Genomic DNA, 9,728 nt, shown 5'->3' with positions numbered 1-9,728 from the left:
TCCCCAAGAAAGTCTAGAGTGGGGAAATGTTACCCTCCCGGCTGGAGCACTATTACCCCAAGGTCCTTGATCAGGGGTGTGGATCTCCCCTCCCCAACAGAGATCCTCTTCTCATGAGAGATATAACTCTGCACTAGCTTGCATAGAGGAATAGGGGTTGGAATAAAGATCATGGATACCTAGGAAATACAGGTAGGGAAATGTCTCCCACCTAGCAGAGGCTCTCTTATCCCAAGGGTTGTTGGGTGGGCTTCTGCCCCCATGGAGTTTTATGAATAGAATAGAGATCTCTGGCTTGAATAGGGGAAAACATAGATCCTCAGAAAAACATACCCACCTTAATCTCTTTCCCAAATTATTGGGATTGAGGGCCCTGGGAAAATATAACGTTCTGTAGAGAGTCACAGGTTCCCCATCTCTGCTCCATATGCAAAACATGCACTCTATAGTCTCCCCCCATAAAACCCAGACCACATCTGTAACTATTTTTAACTGTGATAACACATGCTAATATTCCAATATGTATTATTTCATTAGTTCATTTAGTGCAGTCACTGTTACCCTAGACTTTCACAGGTTTCAAAGTCTTTCTATTGCACTGCACCTTAAAAAAATATGTTACCAGCAATGATAAAGTCAAGAATCTCTCTCTCTCTCTCCTTCTTTGTATGACACAAAACACCACCTAAAATCTTGAATTTCCCCAAAAGCCGAATGCTGTGCCTGCAAGTTAAACACTGAACTCTCCAACATGAAGCTCCTGAGTAAACATGATGGATCAGCTGACAGAATCCTGCTTTCTGACCCATTCTTAGACTGGAAATATTTAGCTGTGTGGGGTTTTTTTATGTTAAAAAAATACTAACAATGCAGTTTTGCTCTTTCTGTTGACAGAAGAGATTGAGTTATTTCCCCACCAAACCGATTTTGTTGACAGGATGGATTTAGGTTGTTGACAGAACACATTCTGTCAGCATGGTGGACTCGGGCTGTGATGAAACATGTCTTATTGGCAGGATAAATTGAAATCGGGGGGGGGGGGGACAAAATGCAAACAGCCTAATCCATTCTGCTGATAAAACACATTTATCATCGGGGTTCATCCGCATGACAAAACATTTTTTTGCTTCAAACTAAGAATAACTTTCTTTCTTTCTTTCTTTCTTTCTTTCTTTCTTTCTTTCTTTCTTTCTTTCTTTCTTTCTCAAAGAAATTGTAACCATCCATCTGTCTCTGAAGACAATGGAAGAGTGTGCCTTTGTGGGTAAAGTCAGACCACCGGAGAATTACAGTGTCTGCTGTGGCTGTAGAAACTAATACAGGAGAGACATGCTTTATTGCAGGAGGGGAAGATAAAGGTTTGTCTGGTTTCCTTGCTACAGCTGTGTTTTGTTTATTTTTTTTAAGCAATGCTAGTGATGGGTGAATGAGACAGAATGAGTGGTGGGGACTATACACTAAATAACTGGTTCAAGAAAGTTATGTTTATTGCTATCTTGTGGAAACTGGCATGTGATACAGTGGTACCTTGGTTCTCGAATTTAATCCATTCCGGGAGTTCATTTAACTCCCGAAACGGTTCAAAAACCAAGGCACTGATTGGCTGCAGGAGCTTCCTACACTCAGTCAGAAGCCACGTTGGACGTTTGGCTTCTGAAAAACATTTGCAAGCTGAAACACTCACTTCTGGATTTATCAATGTCATTTAAATTCTTTTAAGTTGCCTTGAATTTCAGTATTAGAAAAAGGCAGGAAATAATGAAACAACAACAACAACAACGCAACACCACCACACCAAAGTCACTTGGGTGACAATCCCATTCAAAATATTTTTTTATTTGGTGACATGGATAAACAGGCAAGATCTTTTCCTTTTCCCCTATTTTATTCATTTAACAATTCTTGTTGCGTTTTTATACTCCATTTATTTTTATAACGGTTTCCATTTCATTCACTCATGATTTCTTATTTAAAAGAAGAAGAGAACCTTGCCTGAAATCCTTAAGAGGGGCTACCAGTGCAGACAATGCTCGGTGGTCTGATTCGGGAGAAGGCAACTTCCTATGTTCCTCTGCAACAGGATCTCACCCTGTGTGGAGTCAGGTGCAACACACCATCTCACAGGGAGCATCCCTGTCAATCAAATGATAATAGAATAAATCTCCCTTAAAAGAACAATAGTGTCTCAAATCACCAGATAAAAGAAGGACAATTCATAGCTGGCAATTCTTCTCACTATTCGGCCACAGCACCTTGTTATTAAAATGTTAGTTACAGTGAGAGCATATTCCAAAGACTGATGCAGCTACAGCTTTTTGTGAACTTTCTGTTGACTTTCACTGATGCCGTTGTAGGCTGAACCGGCTGTGTGGTGATGATCTTTTTGTGTGTGATCAACAACTGCACTGTTTGCAGAAGAGGAAAATTGCTCGGCTCAGCTCCATGGGTTGAGAGCCCTTTAGCTTGAGCTTTTCAGCTCCTGTCGCTGCAGAAGCAGTTCCCAACTGAAGACCTGAGGAGAGGTAGGAGCAAACACAAATTCAGTCTCCTAGCTATTTCCCATCCAGTTCCAGCCCTCCTTACTAATGTACTATAGCGTCACCTCTCTGTACTTGTGCATAACAGTACAAGATCTAATAACACCAGCCATATCATTAAGGGCTCGTTCCTCTCATGTTTGCTCACCATCACTGTCAGCATCAATTTATCCTGGGCAAACAGATCAGCCCCTGTATAAGAGAATGAATGGGCATAAATCAGCATGTTAACTCTTTCTCAGTATTCTGCCTCTTGCATAGAGGGTGAAGCATTCTTTAATGAGCATTTCTCATCATGTAAAAGGAGAGATCAGTGATGGGTCTGGCCTCTGAATTACATCCCCTTGCCTGCAGGCATTAGGGGCTAAAGGTTTGCAGCTCAGAGGCTGCTGTGCTCATGCAGGCTCCCCATGTGATTCAGAACCCTGTGCAATCAGAGATTTGAATCACAAGAGGGTTACATGAGGAGTTGGAAGACTGTGCCATTGGGAAGAAAAACGTAAGGAAAACCTGCAGGATCAGGCCAGCCAGTTGCCTTTGGGAAGGCCACAAGCAGCACTGAGCACAACAGCACTCTCTTCTCCTGCCGTTCCCAGCAACTGGTGTTCAGAAAGACACGGCCCTCAGCAGGGTTTATATTTTAGGAAAAGGAAAAGACTCAAAGGCTAATTAAATATGGACATTTCGAGATTGGAATGAATTAACAAATTCAGGAGTATTTCTCAGGGTTTAACTTGAGGGCTTTGAGATGGTTCTCTCATTCCAAAACTGTTGGTTTTTATTTGGCCCTGCAGCACTCCTTTAGTATCCAGGCTTTGAAGTGCCAGCAGGCACTGAGATGGTGTATTTTATTCACATCACAGCCTTTCAGCTGCATTTTCGCACACCTGCCACTGTCGGATTCACGTCCCATGATGGTAGTCTATAGCTAACCAGAAGAAGACACCTAGGAGGTATCTTCTGTGGCCACAGCTGGGATGTGTCACACTAGTTGAATCTGGCCTGAAATCTCTCATAGAATCATAGAGTTTGAAGGTACCCCAAAGGTCATCAAGTCCACCCCCTGCAATGCAGGGATCTCAACTAGATCATACCTCTTATATAGAGGGTGAAGCAGATGGCCATCCAACCTCTCCTTAAAAACCTCCAAGGAAGGGGCGTCCACCCCCTCTCATGGGAGTCAATTCTGCTGTTGAATAGCTCTTACTGGCAGAAAGTTTATCCTGATGTTTAGTTGGAATCTTACTTTCTTGTAATCTGCAAGACTACAGTATCATGGCGGACTTCGTCAAAACCAAATAAAAAAATTCCTTCCAGTAGCACCTTAGAGACCAACTAAGTTTGTTATTGGTATGAGCTTTCGTGTGCATGCACACTTCTTCAGGTACGGCAGACCAACACGGCTACCTACCTGTAACTTTGTGAAAACCCTCACTGAAATCAAGATACACTATGTCCGCAGCATTCCCCTGATCCACCAAGCTTGTAACTCGAAAAAAGAAATTGGGCTGCCTGCACTGATTGGGCTGCCTGCAGTCTGATGCCTCACTCCCTTATAATCCCAGATCACTCCAGGAAGTCCTACCTGACTTGGGGCGAGTCAAGACTGCCTCCATCTGACATGAGAAAAGCCTGGATCCCTGCCCCTGCAAATAAGCCCAATTTGGTTTGGACTTCAGATGAATTTGGTGCACAGTCCCAATGTATATGTTAATGTGCAGCCCTAATGTACAATGTTAAGCACCTTTAAACATACTGGGTTAACCTGTGTTCTGTCTTGGCCTTTCTGCAATGATTCCTTGCCCCATTATAGCACCACACCACAACCTTTCTAGGCTTGGTTTACTACTTCAGTGAGAACCAGGCCTATGTCTTTTCTTTCTTCTAAAGCAGGGGAAAATACAAGCCAGAATATACAAGCAAGAAAATACAAGTCTCTCTCTCTCTCTCTCTCTCTCTCTCTCTCTCTCTCTCTCTCTCTCAGCTGATGTAACGGTAGAGTAACTTCATTTCTCCCCAGCCGCAAACTCTCAAAGTGCTATATTTATTCCTCACTCTCTTCGGCTTTGAAGCATAGAAAGGGAAAGATCAGGTCACACAATTTTTCCTCCCAAACTGCTGATGTAGATAACATTTTGATGATATTGTCATTTAAAGTAATTGGAAATGGAATCCCTTTCCACTCGGTCAACTGAGTCAGGCAGCCTGTGTGCCAGGGAACATAAGAAATCAATATGTGAATACTGTAAGGCAAAATTATGATGCTCCTTTGCTATCCTTCCCCCCCACCCCACCGCTTCAGACTGGGGCCTTTCTTGAGCAGTTGGAAATGGTGTGCGTGTATGGAGGGGGGGGGGGGTTGACTTTATTACACAGGAACAAGACCTGTATATCTCTACAGGAGCACTATTTTCCTTCAATGAACATCATATTTTTTAAAAAATATCCTTTCAACATTGTGCTTTGAAAGAATGAGTTCTTTTCCTCAAAGAAGTCCTGCTGGCATCTCAGGAGAGCTGCTCTGGACTTTACTGATACATGAATGTTGCTTCTATAGATTTTTAAAGCACAACACAAAGCCTCCATTTTGAATGTCACAAGGGTCTCGGTCTTAAAAAGGAAGAAGGATCACATCTGAATTAAATGTACATCCCCACCCTCCCTTTCACCAAGTTCTTTTTTTTCCCAACCCTGAGGAGATATCTTCAAGGATAGGCAAGGATTGGTAAGGATCCTGAGGTGAGGAAACATGCCCTAGATGGAAATCATTTGTTCATTGATGGTTTGACTGAATTTATATAGCTATCCCATAACAGGCATTCTCTTTGAGGCTCAGAGAAACAGACAGAGATTAAAATACAGTATGAAACAATAAAAACAGCTCCAAACTGTGGGGCGGGGGGCGGGGAGCCTAAAACACAATCCATAACTCACTTTAAAGCTGAGTAGACCAAGGATTTTTTAGAGATAAAAATACGACTGCCCCAGTCTTTTAATATTGTTCTCCTGCTTGTGAATTCATTGAGTTGAAAAGTGGCTTAATTTAATAATGGGAGTGACTCTTACAGAGTGATAATTCTTGGTTGGTGTTGGAAGGTTGTTTTTTTTTAATGCCTCATCCACGGCAGTCCAGGGACCCATGGCATTCAGTTAGGCATGTATCCTCCAAGAGTTGCCTGAAATTACTTTTCCCAGATGTCTCTGAATGCATTTCCCAGAGCCAGTTCCACTAGGTAGACTCACTTTACCATTGCCTCTTGGTTGTGTAAGCATCAGTTTTTGAGCAGGGCATGTTGGGTATGTCTGGTCCTCCATATGTTTGTTGGCCTGAAACTCCCTTCATCACTGACCAGCCCTGCTGGTTGAAGCAGGTGGGAGATGGATGCCAACTCCATAAATGCAACTCTCCCCGCCCCCCGCAAAAACTCCCAGGAATGTAGCTTCATAGTGTTGTACCTCCATTTTCTCTAATCCTCACACATCATCAGACCCCCATTTTTCGTTCCCCCAGTTGGGGAGGCAAAATAGGAGTGAGCCATTTTCGCTCAGCACTACATCAGAAGAATTAAATGGGAAAAATCAAATTCACAGAATAGAAGTGGCAAAAGGAACTTTGGAGGTCATTGAATCCAGGATATACAACACAGGATACAACCATAGCAATCCTCTGCATTTTTCTTATTATTGAACAGCACATACCGTTAGGAAATTACTTCTAATATTTAGCTGGAATCTGCAATTTCCACCCTCTGCTCACGGAGGTCCATATTTGGCACAACATCGCTTCAGGCATTTGAAGACCTTTACTCAGCCTTTCTTTTAGCTTCTCTTCTCTTCTACTTCTTTCGTACCCCCACCCTTTCCCTCACGGTGGACAGACTTTCCACCATGCCTTGATTCATTTTTGTAAGCTTCCCTGGGGTCAGACAGTTGCTTTGCATGCTAGAATCAAAGCACAGATGTTCAGTTAATCATACCTGCCTTGTTGTGTTAGGATACTGATTGGCAGTGCATTTTGTAGACTTTGTGTATTTTGTGTGTGTGTGTGTTCATGCTCAGTTGGGCTCTTTCATTTCCACCCAATTGATCAGGAGCCTGGAACCAAAGAACAGGTATACATCAGTGGGGCAGTGCCCACCATCTTTAACTTTGCATTGCTTGAGCCATTTTCTCCTCTACCCTATTCTCTGCATTTCAGAAACAGTATGTTTTAATATTTAGAAATAATATGACTGGGTGCGGAGAGGGATAGCTGATGAGAAAATGTTAGCCTGCCCATCAATACAGAGAATTGCCATTCAAGAAAAGATGACTCTTGTGTTGGAATTAGGCTCCCCTAACCCACAAATTACCTACAACAGGTTGAGTTTGGTTATAGGCCTGATTAATTACACATGGACAGGACTGGCTTAGGGGCTGCCAAGTCTCGGCTCATTTGTATTCCACGGTGTGTTTCTCATGATGAAATGGAGCAAAACAGAAACAAGAGAAGGGAAAGAGATAATGAGCGACCCAGCAACCTTTCGAAGGCCTCAGTCCCAGGGGCTCCTACATCTTCTCTCAGTAACTATGCAATTAACTCATGTCATTGCTGTACACATGAGCTGGTCCATTCCCTTGTAGGAACCTAACAGAAAATGAAAATGTTACAGTAGGTTTTCTTGTCTGTTTCATGGTTGCAGAGAATCCAGTTACTTTTGCTGAATGACAAATACTAATTTAGAAAGGGTTGGCCACGCTGTAAACAGCTCCTGAACAATTCGCAGAAAATCAGTAGAAATGTGAAGAAATTTCTAGGGCATGTGCACACCGGAGAAGCAAATAGGTTGATCCTTGTTCATTCTACTTCAGCTGTCAGTCATATTTTAGGAATGAGAGACAATCTTTACCAGGAAACGCTAACCCAAGGTCAAACACATCCCTCCAGTCCTCTCTTTTTGGCTCTCAGGTCACACTCTGAAGCAGCCTTGCTTATCACCCTCCATGAAATTTTTTTGGGCCACGCTGGGGTCCAAAAAGTCTGGATTGCCATAGGCTCTCCATCCCTGTTCTAGAGAAAGGTGGGTGTTTGCCCTAGAACAGGTCTATAAAACAGGAAAGTCTAATAATGTTCTGCTGAATGCTCTTAGGAGCCCCCACATGATTAGGAACCCAGGCGCATGGAGGCTTCTAAATTCATTCAGTGTCCCAAATGTTCCAAGTTGTGCAAGTATGGGACTTGAACATGGATTGCCCATTGAATGCATCCACTTCAGTTGCTGTGTTTTCTCTTCATGGTTCCATATTGGGACTGAATCTTTTCTTGTTGAAAGTTTAATATGAAAAGATGTCATGTATGGAATCTCCATGCAATATTTAGCACATTATGTTTAACAAGGGTGATTCGTTTCTACGTATTTGAAAATTCATGGGATAGCATGGAACAGCATGCATGAAAAAGTCACCTAATATTGTTGTGAATAACTTGCAAATGAAATTATTTATGAATCCCTTTGATGCTTGTTTACAAAGGAATCTATTGAGCATAAGCGTTGATAAGGGTCTTCATACAAAGTACCCTTTTAGTTTATACATGGAGACCTTGCTTCAGTGTCTTCACTTAAAAGAAAACACACACTCAATAGATTATTATTCAGTTTTCTATATGGCTTCTGCCTTTGCTTATTCATCTATTTCTCCAGGAGTTTGTTCTGTCCTAAATTCAAGTTCTCTCCCCCTTTCTAAACACAACCCTGCTTGGCTCTTGTGGGGGTGGGGGTCATGTCGGCGATGAGGACTGGGCTGGTGCAGCAGGCTCTGTTCACCCTCCACGCCCCTGCCCGCAGCCGGCGTGCACACACCACGTGTGCTCTGGGCACTGGCAAACCACACTACACTGCTGCCCTTTTGTACGGGTCCCCATTTTGTAGAATCAAAACCACAGGGTTGGTTAGGACCTGCAGGCGTAATCCAAACCAACCCCTCCATCCTAAAACAATACTACTATGGATTTCTCAGGAGGATACCTTGCTTTATGGAATCTTTAAGACTTGCTATGAATGGCTTCTCAAGTAAAACCATTGAATTAGATTGGACTTACTCCTAAGTACATTTGTCCAGCATTGTGGAGTTTGGTGGGTTCACCCAGGTCTTGAAAGAAAGGAGAAAAGAAGAGGGACAATCAATAGGTGAAAGCTGATATACCATTGTGCAGGACTGGATAGCAAGTTTTTAAGGACAATGGGAAAACGAAGACCTTCAAACGCTATTTCAGCAAGACCTGGTGTCAGACTCATTGTAATTTACTTGAGATGAATGGTAGTTTGAGAGCTGGAACAAAGTTGTTACAGGCTGATATACTGATGACCAATGTACTCTACCATGCTCGCCATCTGTTACACTCAAGGGGAGATCCTGTCTGGTGATAGATGGCCAAGTATTGGCCATAGCAATTGGAAAGCCCCAAGGATCCACTATATTTGGTGACCTTGATAATGTGAGATCGGAACAGTAGGGATAAGGGGGTAATCCATCAGGAAGATGGGGTCTTTGACAGCTACAATGAGGGTTCTATCAAGGCGGATAGCAGCCAAGAGCATACTAAAAGGCATTCGTTTAATGAAAAGTGTGCTACTTGGTTTTGCCTGCTAGAGCAGGAGCTAGGAAATTCAACGGGGCTAGTGGAGCTGAGTGTTCTTTTTTGCTAGCTAGTTAATCTAACAGCATGGTCTAACTCAATGGCAAGCTCAATACATTTTTGGTGTGCCAAAGCAGCTGCATTTTATGGTCCCACAGGATCTCTTGCAATGTTGCAGAGTATGCTGGGAAGCAGCTCTGAGATCAGGCCCTCTGATCTCCACCCATATCAAGCTACCTGTGCAATTGGACCACTATCTGGAGTCCTGCAGTGTGTTCCTCTCCCATCTGAACTGGAGTGGCTGAGCAACAGAGACAATGCCTTTTTAAAACCCATAGTACCTTAATTATGGAGTGCCCTCCCACCCTTGCCTCTTGCCTTTTGGCACATGACTAATAAGTAAGCATTTTCCTTCAATGGTTGTGTAAAAGAAAAATCCAGCAGGCGTAGCTTGCAACATGGAAAATGACCACCCTTAGCCTCATCACTTCCGAAGAGGCGTTATAGTGGGACAGAAGAAAATCGTATGCTCAGCTTAGAGTGGGCAGATGCAAAAGAGCACATGGCACCTGCAC

Source organism: Podarcis bocagei, assembly GCF_964188305.1.
Source record: "Podarcis bocagei genome assembly, chromosome: 15".
In the NCBI taxonomy this organism is placed as follows: Eukaryota; Metazoa; Chordata; class Lepidosauria; order Squamata; family Lacertidae; genus Podarcis; species Podarcis bocagei.
The sequence above is the reverse complement of the archived record's forward strand: the minus strand, read 5'-3'. Positions refer to the sequence as shown.